This window comes from Chiloscyllium plagiosum, unplaced genomic scaffold (assembly GCF_037043375.1).
Source record: "Chiloscyllium plagiosum isolate Xiang-an unplaced genomic scaffold, Cpla_swu_hap1 HiC_scaffold_42, whole genome shotgun sequence".
Lineage (NCBI taxonomy): Eukaryota > Metazoa > Chordata > Chondrichthyes > Orectolobiformes > Hemiscylliidae > Chiloscyllium > Chiloscyllium plagiosum.
The window spans coordinates 2,992,376-3,015,387 of NW_028270180.1; the positions used below are offsets into that span (position 1 = coordinate 2,992,376).

The following is a 23,012-nucleotide window of genomic DNA, read 5'->3' on the forward strand; positions in this document are numbered from 1 at the left end:
TCAGATCCCCCTTTAATCTTCCAAATTCTAGAGAAACCATGCCTAAATTTGTATCACCTCTCCTAACCACTGGAAATGACATCACCAACCCAAGGAAACACAAACATACAAATAGAAAGCAGGAAACGCCAGCAGTGCTTCGTCCAGAGGCTCACTGAAGATGTTATGTAATAGGATGACGAAACGCCTGAAAATGAACCTTCCAGCCCAGTGAGCAAACCTACATCAGAACCTCAACCTGAGCTATAAATCTTCTCAAAACTTGCCAACTCTTCCTCTCTCAATCGATCAGAGACACAGAGCAGACAAGACAAGTAGAGTTCAGATACATATCACACACAATCTCATTGAATGGTGGAGTAGTCCAAGGGGCCGAATGGCCTCATTCTGTTCCTTTGTTATGTACTATGTAGCATGAGCACCATGCTAAATGGGTTAGTATCAGAATAACTTGAGCAGCTCAGTGTTTGTGATTGCCAGGCGGATAGAGCATCAGCAGCAGGATTGTATTCCAACTCGACCTGTAAGCTCATGACCCAGAACATCCTCCACTGTACCAGTACCATCACAACGGAGGGTCAATGTAGAGTGCAGGGGCAACAGAAGTTATACCTAAAAATGAAATGCCACAGTAACATTTTCAGCACAAGAGTGCAGTCTAAAACCATCTCCAACAAGAGAGAATGTAACCATCTCCCCTTGGCATTCAATGATATGGCTGCCATCTACATGTCAGGAGTGTGAGGGAATACTCCCCCCTTGCGCCGGATGGGGGCAGCTCCAACAACACTCAAGAAGCTCGACACCATCCAGGACAAAACAGCCCCTGCTTGATTGGCACCACATCCATAAATATTCAGTCACTCCTTCCCTAAAGCTCAGGAGCAGCAGTGTGTACCATCTACAAGGTGTACTGCAGAAAGTCACCAATGATCCTCAGACACCACCTTCCAAACCCACGGCCACTTCCATCTGGGAGGAAAGGGTAGCAGATACATGGGAACACTGTCCCCGCAAGTTCCCCTCCAAGCCACTCACCATCCTGACTTGGAAATATATCACCGTTCATTCAGTGTCACTGGGTCAAAATCCTGGAATTCCCTCCCTAAGGGCTTTGTGGGTCTACCCACAGCACACAGACTGCAGCGGGTCAAGAAGGCAGCTCACCCCCACCTTCTCAAGGGGCAACTAGGGACAGAGCGATAAATGCTGGACCCAGACAGTGAATCACATATCCCAAGAAAGGGTAAATTGTATTTTCAAGAATCAGATTTTATTCATAAAAATCTGTCAAAGTTCATGACTCAACAGTCCAACCTTTGGATTACACAAAGAGCTTCACAGTTCCATTTCTCCCAGTACAGTACATGGTACACTGACAATGCACTCACAATTACAGGTTACATTTAGAGCAAACACCTAAAATCTGTGCCAAAACAAAATGCTGGTGCACAGCCTGAGGAGTTTTACATGGATTCAAACTACAATGGGACAGCCTTTTATAGTGACTGTTCCCCATTGTCCCCTGTGGGGACGGCCCCATGTTTTAATACATCCCTCAGCACACAGTCCTGCACTTTGGAATGAGACAGCCTGTAACCCTCGGCCCTTTGTGCTGAAAGACCAGTAACTTTTGGACAGTTCCCGAATGCCTTTCAGATAATTGTCCAGGTGCTGTGTGTGTGTGCATCTGTCTGCCTGGCCCTGGGAACAGCCAATAGCCCTGTCACAGAGCTGCTCAGGAGGATCCTGAACAAAGACCATTGCAGCCCTCTCCAGCCCTTCCTTAGGGAACTGTGTGGCAGTCTTTCATCGCCACAGCTGCCTTGCAGATGGACCAAGCCCCCAGGATTGCGGGATATATTCTTTTTTTAGCTTCGGTCAGGTCTCAGTGTGCGTTTGAAACTGTGTCCTGGGATGTCTCCAGGTAATGATGTGCTGACCACTGCCCGATGGGCTTATGATCAAAGCTGCTTTTCTGAGTAAATCTCCGCACAGGGAGGTGCAGAATGGTCCAGTGGACTGAAGCATTCGGTAGTAGAGGGTCCAGACCCATTTGCCAGACTGGGGACAGGTATAACTGGGTGGTGCAGTGACAGTTCACCTTTCACCTCAAAGTCAGTTCCACAGAAGAGTCACTGAACAGGAAACAATCACTGTGTTTCTCTCTCCACAGATGCTGCCAGACCTGCTGATCTTCTCCAGCAATTTCTGTTTTTGAGTCTGTGCAGAACCAGATGGAACTTTACACAGAGGGGACCCTTGGAATGAAGGAGCCAGCGGCTATGCTTAATACCCCTTTAGCTAGAGATTTAACAATATCTCCCTGCACATACAATCCATTTCCACCTCCAGATAAAAAGGGAAAGTGATTCAGGTCATTGTCACAGAGCAGGGAGCAGCTTTGTGGGTCACATTCACCATATACTTTGCATACTCAGAATGAAGACTGCCCCATTCAGACTCGCAGTTTCTGTTTCACTGTAGCTACTCAGTCCTCCCACTCGTAAACACTGATCAGTGTGCGCACCAACATTGGACCTGAGCAGTAGATGCTGATATTGTCCAGGTGCCAGGCGGATTTGACCTGAGTACCCTGAACACATGGGACAGTCACCTCTCCTCCGCCTACATCTTCCCTGATGAACTTGACAGGAAGGTTTATAACACATAGTAGGATAGGTGAACAAGAGAGAACAAATGTGTTTGACTCCAGACTCTATCAGAAATCTTCCCTACTCTATTCCTGTATGCTGCTGTTTGTGCAGAGCAAGTCGAGTCCGATTGTGACGGCCTCCGTTAGTTGCCTAATGTATGGGTGTATGAGGTTCCTTACTCCTGCTGTACGCTGATGAGGGAAGAGGCCACCTCGTGTCTTGGAGGTAGGTAATCCTATCACCTGGTTGTTTGAGGCTGTCTGAAATTGTCCTTCCTGCTGTAAGACAGCTCTGATCAGGGCATGGTTTAATTGTTCAAAGGATGTCTCTAGCTGGGCCCAGCATTTATTGCCCATTACTGGCTGCCCCTTGAGAAGGTGGGGGGGGGGGTGGTGAGCTGCCTTCTTAAACCACTGCAGTTGACCCACAATGTCCCTGAGGGAGGGAATTCCAGAATTTCAACCCAGCGACACTGAAGGAACGGTGAGATATTTCCAAGTCAGGATGAGGAGGGGAAGGAGGGAACTTACAAGGGGTGGTGATCCCATGTACCTGCTGCCCTTGTCCTCCTTGGTGGAAAGTGGATGTGGTTTGGAAGGTGTTTTTTAAGGAGCTTTGATGAGTCAGGCCATAAGGCCATAAGATATGGGAGCAGAAGTAAGCCATTCAGCCCATCAACCTGCTCTACTGATCTCATTATCCTCAACTCCACCTTTCTGCCTTTTCTCCATGACCCTTTTCACCCTTACTGATTAAAAATCTATCTGTCTCAGCCTTGAATATACTTAATGACCCAGCCCAATACCCCTCTGCAGTAAGGAATTCCACAGAGTCACTATACTTTGAGAGTAAAAAACTCCTCCTCATCTCTATCTTAAATGTGTGTCCCCTTATACTGAGATGATTCTCTGTGGTCCTAGCCTCCACAACAAGGGGGACCACCGTTTCCACAGTAACCCTGTCAAGACCCCCTCAGAATCTTGTCTGTTTCAATAAGGTCGCCTCCCCCCCCCATTCTTCTAACCTGCAGTGAGTACAGACCCAAGCTACCCAACCTCTCCCCATAAACAGTTTCTTCAGACCAGACTTGCATCACAGAGATAGTACACACTGCTGCTACGGAGCATTGGTGGTGGAGGGATTGAATGGTGGTTGATGTGGTGTCAATCAAGGCAGGCTGCTTTGTCCTGGATGGTGTCGAGCTTCTTGAGTGTTGTTGGAGCTGCCCCCATCCAGGGGCAAGTGGGGAGTATTCCATCACACTCCTGACTTGTGCCTTGGAGATGGTGGACAGGCTTTGGGGTGTTAGGTCTTGAGTTACTCACTGCAGTATTCCCAGCCTCTGACCTGCCCTTGTAGCTGTTGTAATTAAATGGGGAGTGCAGTTCACTTTCTGGTGAATGAGAACTCCCAGGATGTTGATTTTGGGGGTTTCAGTGATGGTAACACCATTGAAGGTCAAGAGGCAGTGGTTAGATTCTTTCTTGTTAGAGGTTGTCATTACACGGTGTGAATGTTACACTTTATAAGACTAAGTTTGGGTAATGTTCAGGTCATGCTTCATTTAACATGGACTGCTTCAGTTTCTAAGGAGCCGCGAATGGTGCTGAACATGGTACAACCACTGGTAAATATCCCCACTCCTGACCTTATGATGGAGGGAGGGTCGTTGATGAAGCAGCTGATGATGGTTGAGCCTAGGACACTACCCTGAGGAACTCCTGAAGAGGTATCCTGGAGCTGACTGACCTCGAACAACCACAACCATCTTCCTATGTGCAAGGTGGATTACCAACGACAGAATAGACCTCACTTCAATGTAGTGATCTGAGACAGAATTGGATTAAGATACAATTGGTTACCAATTCTTTACTTGTTCCTTTCCACTTTTCCACTTTTAGAAAAGGTTAAAGACACCTCACCTCATGGATTCTGACAGGCTGCCACCAGAACCTAATAAAGATGTTCTCCTGTACAGTGATGCCTATTACTCACTGTAACTGTCACATGCATCAATCAGAGAGGCAGTCATATTCTCCATTGATAGTGTCTAGTTTTGAGAAATATCCCAGCAGCCACATTGGATTACATATAAATAAAGTTTTAATTAATCGCAATGATGAATTGGAAAATTAATTAGCATCCCAGGTCACCTCCATTAATTAGTTGAATTACTGTTATGCAAATTCTAGTCTGATGGGACAAGGGGAGGTGACAATCAAAACAAGGTCAGCAAATTATTAGGAAAAAAAAAGTGAAGTCCTGTTAAAGTTCACTCAGGTTGTCACAATTTACTGAATGTGTTCTACAATTGAGTGTGAAGCTAATCTCGATCAGTCAAATATTCCACAACTTTCAGATGAAATTCCCTTCCAGTCTATGTCTCAGCAGAAACTCCCCGGGAAATGATCAGAACTTTCAAAGTTTTCGGGGCAGACAAATCTGGCATCACCTCAGCCCTCACCTATTATTAACTCCTTCTGCTCAGTTTTGGTCCTGTTTTGGAATTTATTGGGGAGGGGGCAGAAGGAACACCTAGGACAGAAATTCAAGTTAAATGGTCACTGACTGAAATGTTAACCCTCTCTGCATCTCTGTGACAGGGTCTCCCTTCTTGAGTGTTTCCTTTATCATATTTCCAGTGTCACCATGTCACACGGGGTGGCACGGTGGCTCAGTGGCTAGCACTGTTGCCTCACAACACCAGGGACCAGAGTTCAATTCCCAGTTCGGACAACTGTCTGTGTGGAGTTTGCACGTTCTCCCCGTGTCTGCGTGGGTTTCCTCCGGGTGCTCCGGTTTCCTCCCACAGTCCAAAGATGTGCAAGTCGGGTGAACTGACCATGCTAAATTGCCCATAGTGGTAAGTGCATTCGTCAGGGGTAAATATAGGGTAGGGGACTGGGTCTGTGTGGGTTACTGTTTGGAGGGTCGGTGTGGACTTGTTGGGCTGAATGGCCTGTTTCCACACTGTAGGGAACCTAATCTAATGACACATAGAGCCTGCCCTTGGATGTGTATCCTTCTCCGTTTCATGGCCTGTAACACTGCGTACTGAGGCACAGCCCTGACCAATGGGGATACTGTGGCTGCATTTAACTATAAAACATGTCAAATTGGATCACCCACACACCAGCTGTACATACAACTGTGCGGCACCAGAGACCAGTCGGTCCATTAGAATGATGCTAACCCTTTAAAACAGCTCCACAATTAGCCACACCTGCAATTATTTTCTTTTCAACATGTCTGTCCAATTTGACCACAATGATTGAAGTTGCCTGTCTGTCCTTCCAGAGGGTACACTCCTTCAGTGTCATTTCTGCTGACTTCAGCAAATAAACAGATCTGAAACATACTCATTTTTTTCACTGAATTCTTGTCAAGTTTACCCCCACCCCCAAGCTTTGCTCAATGATCACAGGTGCCAGTACAAAAACAGGCAGTTCAGCCCATCAAGCCTGCTAACCCAATTGATGGATCATAGTTCACCTTCCACCTCAGCTTCACCTTCTGTCCAATCCTGGCTTTCCTGATAGACCAAAGATCACGCATTCCAATCTTGAATACACTCATGATGGATCATTCGCAACCCTCTGGGTTAGAGAATTCCAACATTTACAATCCTTCAGGTAAAGAAACATCTCCTCATTTTGGTCCCAAATGTCTCAAGGTAAGGGACTGATCAATGTCCCTGTGTTTCTCGATATTTGGCAGTTTTTGGGATTGGGTTTGGGGGTCTCAGTATCTACCCTGTCAAACCTCTGAAACAAGAGCAGGAAATGCTGGAGAATCTCAGCAGATCAGGCAGCCTCTGTGGAGAGAAACATTGAACGTTTTTAGTGCAGTGTGACACTTTTTCACAACGATGAGAATGAATCTTTAAAATGAAACTTAGAACACAGAATATAGAATATAGAACAATACAGTGCAGAACAGGCCCTTCAGCCCTCGAAGTTGCACTGACCTGTGAACTCATCTAAGCCCATCCCCCTACACTATCCCATCGTCATCCATGTGCTTATCCAAGGATTGTTTTAATCTCCCTAATGTGGCTGAGTTAACTACATTGGCAGGTAGGGCATTCCACGCCCTTACCACCCTCTGAGTAAAGAACCTGCCTCTGACATCTGTCTTAAAGTTATCACCCCTCAATTTGCAGCTATGCCCCCTTATACAAGCTGACATCATCATTGTAGGAAAAAGACATCAATGTCCACCTGGGCTAATCCACTGATTATCTTGTATGTCTCTATTAAATCCCCTCTTAACCTTCTTCTCTCCAATGAGAACAAACCCAAGTCACTCAGCTTTCCTCATAAGACCTTCCCTCCAGACCAGGCAACATCCTGGTAAATCTCCTCTGCACCTTTTCCAATGCTTTCACATCCTTCCTGTAATGGGGTGACCAGAACTGTATACAATATTCCAAGTGTGGCCGCACCAGTATTTTGTATAGTTGCAGCATGACCTCACGGCTCTGGAATTCAAACCCTCTACCAATGAAACCTAACACACCGTATGCCTTCTTAACAGCACTATCCACCTGGGTGGCAACTTTCAGGGATCTATGTACATGGACTTCAAGATTCCTCTGCACATCCACACTACCAAGAATCTTTCCACTGACCCAGTACTCTGCCTTCCTGTTATTCTTCCCAAAGTACATCACCTCACATTTAGCTGCATTGATCTCCATTTGCCACCTCTCAGCCAATTCTGCAGTTTATCCAAATCTCCCTGCAACCTGTCACATTCTTCCAAACTGTCCACTACTCCCCCGACTTTAGTGTCATCTGCAAATTTACTAATCCATCCACCTATGCTTGCGTCTAAGTCATTTATAAACATGAAAAACAGCAGTGATCCCAAAACAGACCTTTGTGGCACACCACTAGTAACCGGAATCCAGGCTGAATATTTTCCATCAACCATCATTCGCTGCCTTTTTTCAGAAAGCCAGTTTCTAATCCAAACTGCTAAATCACCCTCAATGCCTCTGCATTTTCTCCATCAGCCTACCATGTGGAACCTTATCAAAAGCTTTACTGAAGTCCATGTATACCACATCAACTGCCTTACCCTCATCTACATGCTTGGTCACCTTCTCAAAAAACTCAATGAGGTTTGTCAGACATGACCTGCCCTTGATGCAACCAGGTTGACTATCTCCAATCAAATTGCTGCTTGCTGGATGATTATAAATCCTATCTCTTATAATCCTTTCTAAAACTTTTCCTACAACAGACATGAGACTCACTGGTCTATAATTACATGGGTCATCTCTACTGCCCTTCTTGAACAAGGGCACATTTGCAATCAACCAGTCCTCTGGTACTAAACCTGTAGACAACGATGACTCAAAGATCAAAGCCAAAGTCTCCACAATCTCCTCCCTAGTTTCCCAGAGAATCCTCAAAAAAATCCCATCCAGCCCAGGGGACTTATCTACTTTCACTCCTTCTAAAATTGATAATATTCCTTCTTACTGACCTCGATCCTTTCTAGTCTAATAGCCCATATCTCAGTCTTCTCCTCTACAATATTCTCCTTTTCCTGAGTGAAAACAGATGAGAAATATTCATTTAGTACCTCTCTGATCTCCACAGGGTCCACACACAACTTTCCAGTTCTGTCTTTGACTGGCCCTATTCCTACCCTAGTCATCCTTTTATTCCTCACATACCTGTAGAAAGCTTTAGGGTTCTCCTTTATTGTATTTGGTAAAGACTGTTCGTGTCCTCTCCTTGCTCTTCTTAACTCTCTCTTTAAATCCTTCCCAGCTGATCTGTAACTCTCCATCGCCTCATCTGAACCATCTTAACGTCACATAAGCTTCCCTCTTGCACTTAACAAGAGATAAAATTTTCTTTAGTAAACCACGGTTCCCTTACCTTATCACTTCCTCCCTGCCTGACAGAGACATACCTATCAAGGACACGCAATATCTGTTCCTTAAACCAGCTCCACATTTCGATTGTCCCCTAAATCTTGCCTAATCGCATAATAATTGCCCTTCCCGCAACAATAACTCTTGCCCTGTGGAATGTACCTATCCCTTTTCATCACTAAACTAAATGTAACCAGATTATGGTCACTGTCTCCAAAGTGCTCCGACAACTAAATCAAACACCTGGCCTGGTTCGTTACCAAGTAACAGACCCAGTGTGTCCTCTCCTCCTGTTAACTTTCACAGAAGCTGCCAGACCGGCTGGGTTTGTCCAGCCATTTCTGTTTTTACTTCAATTTTCCAATATCTACATTGTTTTATTTCCATTTGGCATCTTGAATGTTTCAGTTTCATTCTTCCAAATGCTGGAAGTAGTCCTAGGTGGCATAGCGGTTAGCATTGCTGCCTCACAGCGCCAGGGCCCTGGGTGGAGTTTGCATGTTCTCCCAGTATCTGCTGTGGTTTCCTCTCACTGTCCAAAGGTGTGCAGATAAGGGTGGATTACCTGTGGGAAATGGGGGTTTGTGAAGATAGGGTCAGGCACTGAGAATGGGTAGGATGTTTTTTGGAGGGTCAGTGCAGACTCAATGGGCTGATTGCCTCTTTCCACACTGTTGGGAAGATATTATTCTACAAATATGTTACCTAGCGAGTTTTGAGAAGAGTTGTATGTTGTAGATTTGCTCGCTGAGCTGGAAGGTTCGTTTTCAGACGTTTTGTCACCATACTAGATAGCATGATTAGATTAGATGACTTACAGTGTGGAGACAGGCCCTTCAGCCCAACAAGTCCACACTGACCCTCCGAAGAGCAACCCACCCAGACCCATTCCCCTACATTTACCCCTTCACCTAACACTAGGGGCAATTTAACATGGTCAATTCACCTAACGTGCACATTTTGTTGGACTGTGGGAGGAAACCGGAGCACCCGGAGAAAACCCACGCAGACACGGGGAGAATGTGCAAACTCCACACAGACAGTTGCCTGAGGCGGGAATTGAACCCGGGTCTCTGGCGCTGCGAGGCAGCAGTGCTAACCACTGTGCCACTGTGCCACCCACAACATCTTCAGTGAGCCTCCAGATGAAGTACTGGTGGTGTAGGCTCACTTCCTATTTATGTGTTTGTGGGCTACCATGATGCCAAGGGATCTGAGTAGTCTGGCAGTCATTTCCTAGATGTCTTTGACGTAGGGGAGAGTGGCTAGAGTTTCTGGATGTGTTTTGTCTGCTTATTTGGGTTTGTTGCTGAGAAATCGGCGGACTGTGTTCATTGGGTATCCATTCTTTTTGAATACACGGTATAGGTGATTTTCCTCTGCTCTGCGTAGTTCCTCTGTGCTGCAGTGTTGCAATGCAGCTTCATTTGTGGATGTTGGGGTGATTGCCTCTGTAGTTCAGTATTTGGTCCGTATGTGTTGTTTTCCTGTAGACGCTGGTTTGAAGTTCCCCATTGGCTGTTCGCTCTAATGCGACATCTAGGAATGGCAGTTTGTTATTGTTTTCATCCTCTTTAGGGAATTTTATGCCAGGAAGGGTATTATTGATGGTCTTGAAGGTTTCCTCTAATTTGTTTCAGTTAGTGATGACAAAGGTGTCATCCATGTTGCGGATCCAGAGTTTGGGTTGGATGGTTGGCAGAGCTGTTTGTTTGAGTCTCTGCATTATTGTCTCTGTTAACAACCCTGATATCAGAGATCCCATGGGTATTCTGTTGGTTTGTCTGTAGGTTTTGTTGTTGAAGGTGAAGTGGGTGGTACGGCACAGGTCTACTAGCTTGACGATACTGTCCTTGCTGATGAAGTTGGTGGTGATTGATGTATGTGTCTTTGGGTCTTCTAATGGTGTAGTCAGTGTTTACTTGGCCAGGTTGGTGTTGATTGAAGAAAACAAGGCTGTTATGTCAAAGGAGACTATTATTTCATCCTCCTCTATCTTGGTGTCTTTGGTCTTCAGGAATCCTTGGGTGGAGTGGATGGAGTGGCGTGAGCCTTCTACTGAGTGTTTTAATCTTTGGTCTAGCTGCTTGGCCAGTCTGTAAGTTGATGTTCCAGGTGGTGAGATTATGAGTCTGAGGAGGGCTCCTGGTTTGTGAATTTTGGATAATCCGTAGAAGCGTGGTGTGTTGGATCCATCAGGTTTCATTTTTTGAAAGTCGGTCTTGTTTAATTCTCCAGGTTTCTGAAGGTTTTTGAGTAGGGCTGTGATTTGGTTAGGAGACAGTGAGGTCTGCAGATGCTGGAGATCAGAGTTGAGAGTATGTTGCTGGAAAAGCACAGCAGGTCAGGCAGTATCCGAGGAGCAGGAAAATCAACATTTTGGGCTGAAGCCCTTGGGGTCAGGTCTATCGCCACCTGTTGGTAAGTGTCAGTATCTATAAGCAGTATCTATACACCTTCCACCCCGACCTCAAATTCACCTGGACAGTCTCAGATTCCTCCCTCCCCTTCCTCGACCTTTCTATTTCTATCTCAGGTGACCGAATCAACACGGACATCTACTACAAACCGACCGACTCCCACAGCTACCTGGACTACACCTCCTCCCACCCTGCCCCCTGTAAAAACGCCATCCCATTCTCCCAATTCCTTCGACTCCGCCGCATCTGCTCCCAGGAGGACCAGTTCCAAAAACGCACAACCCAGATGGCCTCCTTCTTCAAGGACCGCAATTTCCCCCCCGACGTGGTCGACGATGCCCTCCACCGCATCTCTTCCACTTCCCGCTCCTCCGCCCTTGAACCCCGCCCCTCCAACCGCCACCAGGACAGAACCCCACTGGTCCTCACCTACCACCCCACCAATCTCCATGTACAGCGCATCATCCGCCGTCATTTCCGCCACCTCCAAACGGACCCCACCACCAAGGATATATTTCCCTCCCCTCCCCTATCAGCATTCCGTAAAGACCACTCCCTCCGTGACTCCCTCGTCAGATCCACACCCCCCACCAACCCAACCTCCACTCCCGGCACCTTCCCTTGCAACCGCAGGAGGTGCAAGACTTGCGCCCACACCTCCCCCCTCACCTCCCTCCAAGGCCCCAAAGGAAACTTCCATATCCGCCACAGATTCACCTGCACCTCCACACACATCATCTATTGCATCCTCTGCACCCGATGTGGCCTCCTCTATATTGGGGAGACAGGCCGGCTACTTGCGGAGCGTTTCAGAGAACACCTCTGGGACACCCGGACCAACCAACCCAACCGCCCCGTGGCTCAACACTTCAACTCTCCCTCCCACTCCACCAAGGATATGCAGGTCTTTGGACTCCTCCATAGCCAGACCATAGCAACACGACGGTTGGAGGAAGAGCGCCTCATCTTCCGCCTAGGAACCCTCCAACCACAAGGGATGAACTCGGATTTCACCAGTTTCCTCATTTCCCCTCCCCCCACCTTGTCTCAGTCAAATCCATCAAATTCAGCACCGCCTTCATAACCTGCAATCTTCTTCCTGACCTCTCCGCCCCCACCCCAGTCTGACCTATCACCCTCACCTTGACCTCTTTCCACCTATCACATTTCCGACGCCCCTCCCCCAAGTCCCTCCTCCCTACCTTTTATCTTAGCCTGCTGGACAAACTTTCCTCATTCCTGAAGAAGGGCTTATGCCCGAAACGTCGATTCTCCTGTTCCCTGGATGCTGCCTGACCTGCTGCGCTTTTCCAGCAACACATTTTCAGCTCTGATCTCCAGCATCTGCAGACCTCACTTTCTCCTCTATAAGCAGTGTGTTTGCTTTACCAATGTAGTCTGTTCAGTTTAAAATGACGGTCAAGTCTCCTTTGTCTACACGTAGGATAACATTGTTTTTATTTTTTTTAGTCTTTCTAGCACTTTCCTTTCTTGTGTATTGAGTGTGTTTCCTTCCTTTTTCCTGCTTTTTGATGCGACTGTCTATCTGATGGTTTGCTGGGTGTCTTCTGTGAATTGGTTGTCGTTCAGTCTTGTTCTGAATTCTGAAAAGAAATCTTTGTTATCCACATCCTGGAAGTTGTAATTTAATCCTCTTTTTCAGTGCTTTTTCAGTGTCTGTTAAGGGTCAGTTAGAAACGTTTTTTATCATGTTTCTGTATTGTCAGTGTTGTTATTTTCTGTAAGTTTGCCCAGTTTTTTCTGCAGGTCTAGTTTTTTCATTTTCTGTGTTTGTTGCTGCCTAATATATCTGGCTCGTTCCACTGTGTTTGTTCATTCATGGTCTGTTGCATTAGTGAGTAAAGATTTTTGGCGCAAAATTTCCGGGCTGTACTTACAGAATCTGCTGTGGGCATGACATTCTGCGGCTGTAGAGTCATAGAGATGTACAGCACGGAAACAGACCCTTCGGCCCAACCCATCCATGCCGACCCAGATATCCCAACCCAATCTAGTCCCACCTGCCAGCACCCGGCCCATATCCCTCCAAACCCTTCCTATTCATATACCCATCCAAATGCCTGTAAAATGTTGCAATTGTACCAGCCTCCACCACTTCCTCTGGCAGCTCATTCCATACACGTACCACTCTCTGCGTGAAAAGGTTGCCCCTTAAGTCTCTTTTATATCTTTCCCCTCTCACCCTAAACCTATGCCCTCTAGTTCTGGACTCCCCGACCCCAGGGAAAAGACTTTGCCTATTTATCCTATCCATGCCCCTCATAATTTTGTAAACCTCTAATAAGGTCACCCCTCAGCCCCAACCTGTTCAGCCTCTCCCTGTAGCTCAAATCCTCCAATCTTGGCGACATCCTTGTAAATCTTTTCTGAACCCTTGCAAGTTTCACAATATCTTTCTGATAGGAAGGAGACCAGAATTGCATGCAATATTCCAACAGTGGCCTAACCAATGTCCTGTACAGCCGCAACATGACCTCCCAACTCCTGTACGCAATACACTACCTACGACTCTATTTTTAAGGAGCTGTGAACCGCACTCCAAGGTCTCTTTGTTCAGCAATACTCCCGAGGACTTTATTATTAAGTGTATAAGACCTGCTAAGGTTTGCTTTCCCAAAATGCAGCACCTCGCATTTATCTGAATTAAATACCATCTGCCATTTCTCAGCCCATTGGCCCATCTGGTCCAGATCCTGTTGTAATCCAAGGTACCCCTCTTCGCTGTCCACAACACATCTCCAATTTTTGTGTCACCTGCAAACTTACTACCTCTTATGCTTGCATCCAAATCATTTATGTCATTGGCAAAAAGTAGAGGGCCCAGCACCGATCCTTGTGGCACTCCACTGGTCACAGGCCTCCAGTCTGAAAAACAATCCTTCATCACCACCCTCTGTCTTCTACCTTTGAGCCAGTTCTGTATCCAAATGGCTAGTTCTCTCTATATTCCATGAGATCTAATCTTGCTAATCAGTCTCCCATGGGGAACCTTGTCGAACGCCTTACTGAAGTCCATATAGATCACATCTACTCTGCCCTCATCAAATCTCTTTGTTACTTCTTCAAAAAACGCAATCAAGTTTGTGAGACATGATTTCCCATGCACAAAGCCATGTTGACTATCCCTAATCCGTCCTTGCCTTTCCGAATACATGTACATCCTGTCCCTCAGGATTCCCTCCAACAACTTGCCTACCACCGAGGTCAGGCTCACGGGTCTATAGTTCCCTGGCTTGTCTTTACCGCCCTTCTTAAACAGTGGCACCACGTTTGCCAACCTCCAGTCTTCCAGCACCTCACCTGTGACTATCAATGATACAAATATCTCAGCAAGAGGCTCAGCAATCACTTCTCTAGCTTCCCACAGAGTTCTCTGGTACACCTGATCAGGTCCTGGGGATTTATCCACCTTTACCCATTTCAAGACATCCAGCACTTCCTCCTCTGTAATCTGGACATTTTGCAAGATGACACCATCTATTTCCCTACAGTCTATATCTTCCATATCCTTTTCCACAGTAAATACTGATGCAAAATATTCATTTAGTATCTCCCCCATTTTCTGTGGCTCCACACAAAGGCCGCCTTGCTGATCTTTGAGAGACCCTATTCTCTCTCTAGTTACCCTTTTGTCCTTAATATATTTGTAAAATCCCTTTGGATTCTCCTTAATTCTATTTGCCAAAGCTATCTCATGTCCCCGTTTTGCCCTCCTGATTTCCCTCTTAAGTATACTCCTACTTTCTTTATACTCTTCTAAGGATTCACTCGATCTATCCTGTCTATACCTGACATATGCTTCCTTCTGTTTCTTAACCAAACCCTCAATTTCTTTCGTCATCCAACATTCCCTATACCTACCAGCCTTTCCTTTCACCCTAACAGGAATATACTTTCTCTGGATTCTTGTTATCTCATTTCTGAAGGCTTCCCATTTTCCAGCCTTCCCTTTACCTGCGAACATCTGCCCCCAATCAGCTTTCGAACGTTCTTGCCTAATACCGTCAAAATTGGCCTTTCTCCAATTGAGAACTTCAACTTTTAGATCTGGTCTATCCTTTTCCATCACTATTTTAAATCTAATAGAATTATGGTCACTGGCCCCAAAGTGCTCCCTCACTGACACCTCAGTCACCTGCCCTGCCTTATTTCCCAAGAGTAGGTGAAGTTTAGCACCTTCTCTAGTAGGTACATCCACATACTGAATCAGAAAATTGTCTTGTACACACTTAACAAATTCCTCTCCATCTAAATCCTTAACACTATGGCAGTCCCAGTCGATGTTTGGAAAGTTAAAATCCCTTACCATAACCACCCTTTTATTCTTACAGATAGCTGAGATCTCCTTACAAGTTTGTTTCTCAATTTCCCTCTGACTATTAGGGGGTCTATAATACAATCCCAATAAGGTGATCATCCCTTTCTTATTTCTCAGTTCCACCCAAATAGTTTCCCTGGATTTATTTCTGGGAATATCCTCCCTCAGCACAGCTGTAATGCTATCCCTTATCAAAAATGCCACTCCCCCTCCTCTCTTGCCTCCCTTTCTATCCTTCCTGTAGCATTTGTATCCTGGAACATTAAGCTGCCAGTCCTGCCCATCCCTGAGCCATGTTTCTGTAATTGCTATGATATCCCAGCCCCATGTTCCTAACCATGCCCTGAATTCATCTGCCTTCCCTGTTAGGCCCCTTGCATTGAAATAAATGCAGTTTAATTTATTAGTCCTACCTTGTCCCTGCCTGCCCTGACTGTTTGAGTCGCTACTGTTCTCAACTGTAGCCGTCTCAGATCGATCTCTTTCCTCACTGTCTCCCTGGGTCCCACCCCCCCCCACCTTACTAGTTTCAATCCTCCCAAACAGTTCTAGAAAATTTCCCTGCCAGTATATTAGTCCCCTTCCAATTTAGGTGCAATCCGTCCTTCTTGTACAGGTCACTTCTACCCCAAAAGAGATTCCAATGATCCAAAAATGTGAACCTTTTCCCATACACCAGCTCCTCAGCCATGCATTCATCTGCTCTATCCTCCTATTCCTGCCCTCACTAGCTTGTAGCACTGGGAGTAATCCAGATATTACTACCCTTGAGGACCTCCTTTTTAAATTCCTGCCTAACTCTCTGTAATCTCCCTTCAGAATCTCAACCTTTTCCCTTCCAATGTCATTGGTTCCAATGTGGACAATGACCTCCTCCTGGCCCCTCTCCCCCGTGAGAACATTCTGCACCCTCTCTGAGACATCCTTGATCCTGGCACCAGGGAAACAACACACCATTCTGCTTTTTCTCTGCTGGCCACAGAAACGTCTGTCTGTACCTCTGACTACAGAATCCCCTAACACAATTAATCGCTTGGAAGCCGACATACCCCTCGTTGCACTAGAGCCAGTCTCAATACCAGAAATTTGGCTGTTTGTGCTACGTTCCCCTGAGAATCCATCACCCCCTACATTTTCCAAAGTTAAAAAATTTGTGCTATAAATTCTGTGTTACAATCGAGCCCTCCACTATCACCTGATGAAGGAGCGACGCTCCGAAAGCTAGTGTGCTTTCAATTAAACCTGTTGGACTATAACCTGGTGTTGTGTGATTTTTAACTTTGTACACCCCAGTCCAACACCGGCATCTCCGAATTAGATTAGATTAGATTAGATTAGATTAGATTAGATTAGATTAGATTAGATTACTTACAGTGTGGAAACAGGCCCTTCGGCCCAACAAGTGAGTTGCCCTTGGGCGGCACGGTGGCACAGTGGTTAGCACTGCTGCCTCATAGCGCCAGAGACCCGGGTTCAATTCCCGCCTCAGGCGACTGACTGTGTGGAGTTTGCACGTTCTCCCCGTGTCTGCGTGGGTTTCCTCCGGGTGCTCCGGTTTCCTCCCACCATCCAAAGATGTGCAGGGTCAGGTGAATTGGCCATACTAAATTGCCTGTAGTGTTAGGTAAGGGGTAAATGTAGGGGTATGGGTATGGGTGGGTTTCGCTTCGGCGGGGCGGTGTGGACTTGTTGGGCCGAAGGGCCTGTTTCCACACTGTAATCTAATCTAATCTAATCTAAAGTCCACACCGCCCCGCCGAGGCGCAACCCACCCATACCCCTACATTTACCCCTTACCTAACACTACGGGCAATTTAGCATGGCCAATTCACCTGACCTGCACATCTTTTGGACTGTGGGAGGAAACCAGAGCACCCGGAGGAAACCCACGCAGACACGGGGAGAATGTGCAAACTCCACACAGTCAGTCGCCTGAGTCGGGAATTGAACCCGGATCACTGGCGCTGTGAGGCAGCAGTGCTAACCACTGTGCCACCGTGCCGCCCATAAATTATGACTACATTTTCCAAAACAGCATACCTGTTTGAAATGGGTATATGCACAAAAGACTCCTGCACTAGCTGCCTACCTCTCTCACCCTCCCTGGAGTTAACCCATCTACGTGACTGTATCTGAGACTTGCCCCCTTCCTATAAATGCCATCCATCACATACTGTTGCTGTTGCAAATTCCCCATCACTTCCATCTGTCTCTCCAACCGAACCATTCGATCTGATAAGATTCACATCCAACAGCATTTATGGCAGATATAATCCGCAGTAACCCTTAAACTCTCTTTAAACTCCCACATCTGACAAGAAGTACATATCACGCAAAGCCATTTTTGCTCCTTCACAATCTACAGACCCAGAAAATAACACTGTCTTATTCCTCTACAAACACTGCCACAGGTTAAATTAATAGCTATGGCTTATATTTTAAGTTTAATCAAGAGACATATCTCCAAAAACATATAATCAAGAAAGAACCCACTCTACTCACTACTGCAGCCTTTCTCTTGGACAGACTTAAAACAACGATTAACTTATCTGATTCTGTGCTGTGAACTTCGCCCAAACAGGTTCCTCCAAGATTAGTTGTGAATTTCACTGTTTCTTAATTTTCCCAGATGCACTCCGATGTCCAGCGATACATGAATTCAAACAGCAAAGGCAGTAACTGTGCAAGTTCTCTCTCTCTCTCTCCTGCACTGTCCTCACCACGTGCTTCCTTTGTCTGCTCTTCTCCCTTTTTAAACTGCTGTTGTTTTGGATTTTTTTTCAAAGTTCCAAAACAATGCCACAGCATATAAAACAGGAATTGCTGCTCCTGGAATTCGAGGAAGTCACGTCCAGCACCTAAAATATCTCAAAAAAGGAGCAGCCTGTTACAGACAGAGATTTTTCCCATCCTCTACCTTGGATACCCAGCGTTTTGCTCTGCTAGTCTTTGGCTGGTGGGGTGTTAAGCGCAGGTTTGTGTTGAAGACATTTTGGTAGGATCTGTTTCCTTAGGCATACGTGCAGGACGTACAGCTGTTTGCGGGTGTCGCTCTGTCAGATGACATCGGTTTCCTATTTTCGGGCTCTATATTGCGCTCATAGGTGTTAGTGAGTTTTGAGAAGATGTGTAGCTGAGGTTGAGGTTCTGGATGTAGGTTTGCTCGCTGAGCTGGAAGTTTCGTTTTCAGACATTTCGTCACCATACTAGGTAACATCATCAGTGAGCCTCCAGATGAGCTACCCACTTCACCTTCAACAACAAAACCTACAGACAAACCAACAGAACACCCATGGGATCTCTGATATCAGGGTTCTTAGCAGAGGCAGTAATGCAGAGACTTGAACAAACAGCTCTGCCAATCATCCAACCCAAACTCTGGGTCCACTATGTGGATGACACCTTTGTCATCACTAAATGAAACAAATTAGAGGAAACCTTCAAGACCATCAATAATAGCCTTACTGGCATAAAATTCACAAAAGAGGAGGAAAACAACAACAAACTGCCATTCCTCGATGTCACAGTAGAGCGAACAGCCAATGGGGAACTTCAAACCAGCGTCTACAGGAAAACAACACGTACAGACCAAATATTGATCTACAGAAGCAATCATCCCAACATCCACAAACAAAGCTGCACCAGAACATTATTTCAATGAGCCACCACACACTGCAGCACAGAGGAACTACGCAGAACAGAGGAAAATCACCTGTACAGTGTATTAAAAAAGAATGGATACCCAATGAACACAGTCCGCCGATTTCTCAGCAACAAACCCAAACAAACAGACAAACCACATCCAGAAACTCTAGTCACTCTCCCCTACATCAAAGGCATCTCGGAAATTACTGTCCGACTACTCAGACTTCTTGGCATCATGGTAGCCCACAAACCCACCAACACACTAAAATAGCAGCGAATGAAGTTGAAAGACCCTATACAACAACAAACAAAACTAATGTCATTTACAAAACACCGAGCAAGGACTGTAACAAACACTACATTGGACAAACAGGCAGAAAACTAGCCACCAGGATACATGAACATCAACTAGCCACAAAACGGCATGACCCTCTCTCACTAGTATCCTTACATACAGATGAGGAAGGGCACCACTTTGACTGGGACAACACATCCATCCTAGGACAGGCCAAACATGCGCAAGAATTCCTAGAAGCATGGTATCCCAACTGGAACTCTACCAACAAACACATTGACTTGGACCCCATTCACCACCCCCTGAGAAAAGGAACAGGTATTACTAGAGCAGATGACATCATCAACCCAAGGAAACCCAAACATATAAAGAGAAAGCGGGCTACACTACCAGTGCTTCATCCAGAGGCTCACTGAAGATGTTACCTAATATGGTGATGAAACATCTGAAAATGAACCTTCCAGCTCAGCGAGCAAACCTACATCCAGAAATATGTTCCCTCTTATTACAGGACAGCCTGATGGTCCCATGTACCAATGTGGAGACCCTTCTCTGTACTGCCTCAGGCATGCCCTTCATTGAGATCTGGACTCCTCTGACAACTGATTTGGTTTTGATTTTATTACCTTGTGTGTTTTTCAGTAAGAATATAATAAAATACTGGGAAAATCTTTCATCTATCGCCAAGAAAGAGCGTGAAAATGTTGCAATCCATTGTGACTCTCAGCAGATGAAGTCCTGAGTCCATCCACTGACAGCACCACTGGACTGGCCTCTGAATGACCTTTGGGTCAATGAGGAGATTAATTTGATCAATCAATCTATCATTAAAAACACCTGTCTCTCCACAGAAATGCAACTAATATGACAATGAGGTCTAATAGCAATTCCTGGTTGCCAACTCTGCACCTCAATTATCCTTTATAAAAGATGAAAATATTCCACTTGACATCATAACCTCTCCTCGATATGCTGTTTGGCTTTAACAATAACACAAAGTGCCAATTCCCTTGTGTATGTTTAGGGCTTAGACAGATTCACAATCAGTCGGGGAATCGTGGCTGACATGGTATTGCGATTGGAACGAGGGTCAAATGGATCTCTGGTTGGGGCTGCTACCCTGGTCCAATCAGGGAGTCCTGGCTGACAGATATAACCAGAGTGTCAGAGGCTCTGTTCACTCTGAGAGCTGGCTGGTACATGTATAAATAAAGGGTGACTTGGTGATGGAATACTTGTCTCCTTGGAGTTATTTCACAGGGAAATAATGAAGAATGTTAGATTAGACATGATTCCACAGAATGGCGAAACAGACTTGAGGGGCTGAATGACCTTCCCCTGTTCCTTTTTGTTATGATCATAGAGCCATAGATATGTACAGCACAGAAACAGACCCTTCGGTCCAACTCGTCCATGCTGACCAGATATCCCAACCAAGTCTAGTCCCACCTGCCAGCACCCGGCCCATATCCCTCCAAACCCTTCCTATTCATATACCCATCCAAATGCCTTTTAAATGCCGTAATTGTACCAACCTCCACCACTTCCTCTGGCAGCTCATTCCATACACGTACCACCCTCTGCGTGAAAAAGATGCCCCTTAGGTCTCTTTTATATCTTTCCCCTCTCACCCTAAACCTATGCCCTCTAGTTCTGGACTCCCCCACCCTGGGGAAATGTGGTCTTAAATTTAAGGGCTTCATAAGCACTTGACATAAGTTGATACAAAACTCAGAGTAGTAGAAGGATGTGTGACAGCAGGAGGTTTAACCGGATTTCCCCGGACAGTGAAAAGGCAGAGCTGACTCCCCAGACAGGGAGCGGCAGGCAGCTTGTGGGCAGAGCTTAGCCTTGGTCAGTGTTACAGAATAACATTTCCAACATCCCTCCACATAGCACTGGAGTGTCCATCACGCGCCTACAGTCTCCAAATGTCTCAACATGGAGATAAAGGAAGAATCTGTATTTAGATAGCACCTTTCACGTCTTCAGGATACTCTTTATAGCCAATGAAATAACATTTCTGAGGCGTGGTGACTGTTGTGATATTGGAAATGAGGGACTAATTTGGGCATTGCATGTAATATTGACCAAGGTAAGTTCTGGCCTGGACACTGGGACATGGTCACAGGACAGGTTTCAATCAGTCAGAGCGGTGATGACAGGCAGTTACCCTGGAACAACTAGAAAGGGTGTACAAAGTTAAAAATCACACAACACCAGGTTATAGTCCAACAGGTTTAATTGGAAGCACACTAGCTTTTGGAGCGTCGCTCCTTCATCAGCGTTGCTCTGAAAGCTAGTGTGCTTCCAATTACACCTGTTGGACTATAACCTGGTGTTGTGTGATTTTTAACTTTGTACATCCCAGTCCAACACCGGCATCTCCAAATCATAGAAAGGGTGTGACCTTGACCAGTGAAACTTGCTGTTTGGATTCTGATTTGCCAGCTCGGGGAGATTCTGGGAATCCTGCTGACACTGGGACTCCTCCAATCAGTCAGCAGCAGATAATTAAACACCACAGGGGCAGGAGCTGGGAGAGTGAGAGGTAACTGGCCAGTACAGTCAATAGTGACCAATTAGCATTGGCTAACATACAGCTTTTTGGCAGTGAGTCTGTTTGTGTTGACAGTTCCTCACTAGAAACAATAGCGTCAGTTTTAATTTACCATGACAGCTGCAAACGGTCTGAAAAGACTTTACTTACAAAGTGCAGGGCAGCAGGCATACTCCCAGAATCAGGGTACAGTACATTCTGACACTATCAACTCAAAACCCAGTATCATCGGATTAAAATTCCCAACTCAAAACACGAGCACAGCGGTCGTGCCACTCTGCAGTACTGAGCGGGGTGCTGCTCTGCCCGCTGTGCTGTCATGTGGGCGAGGTGTTAAACTGCCCTTAAAGGTGGGTGAAACAAAACCCCTGGCGTTGTGTTAAAGGGTTAACGGGTTCTCCCTGGATTTCTGTGCAATAGTTACCTCTTAACTAACAGGAAACGGAAGAGACCAGGGAAGTTAATCATGGTGTAGTGTTCGTGTTTCTGAGCTAGTTATCCAGAAATCCCAGGCTAGCATTCTGGGAGTGTGTTCAAATCCCACCAATGTGGCACGGTGGCTCAGTGGTTAGTACTGCTGCCTCACGGTGCAGGGTCCCAGGTTCATTTCCAGCCTCGGGCGACTGTCTGTCTGGAGTTTACACATTCTCCCTGTGTCTGTGTGGGTTTCCTCCGGATGCTCCAGTTTCTTCCCACAATCCAAAGATGTGTAGGTCAGGCTGGATTGGCCGTGGGAGATGCAGGGTGATAGGGGAGGGTCTGGATGAGATGCTCTTTGGAGGGTCAGTACAAACTTGATGGGCCGAATGGCTGTTTTCCACACTATAGGGATTCTATGATTACAGATGGTGAAATTTCAATTCAATAAAAATTTGGAATGGAAACCTTAGCCCACTTTCTTGATTGTAGTTAAAACCATCTGATTTACTAATGTTGCTCCACGTAACTCCAGACACAGACAGCGATCTGCCGCGCTTTGGACAACCAGAGATGGCCAAGAAATGCTGGGCTGAACCAGCAGTATCCACAATCACTGAATGAATGAAAAAGACAGACCGTGTGGTCAACATTGTTGTGGATGGGATCTTTCTGTGCACAAAACTGGTTGCTGGATTTTTCACAGTGCACCAGTGGCTACATTTCAAAAGCATTTCATTGGCTGCAAAATACTTGAGGATGACCCATGATCTCACAAAGATTTTGCCA

General features: G+C 46.0%; 1 pseudogene; it reads left to right on the forward strand.

Moving 5' to 3' along the window:
• Nucleotides 1–19,988, forward strand: part of LOC148137548 (uncharacterized) — a 52,797-nt pseudogene extending 32,809 nt beyond the window's left edge.
• Nucleotides 19,989–23,012: the final 3,024 nt, after the last annotated feature.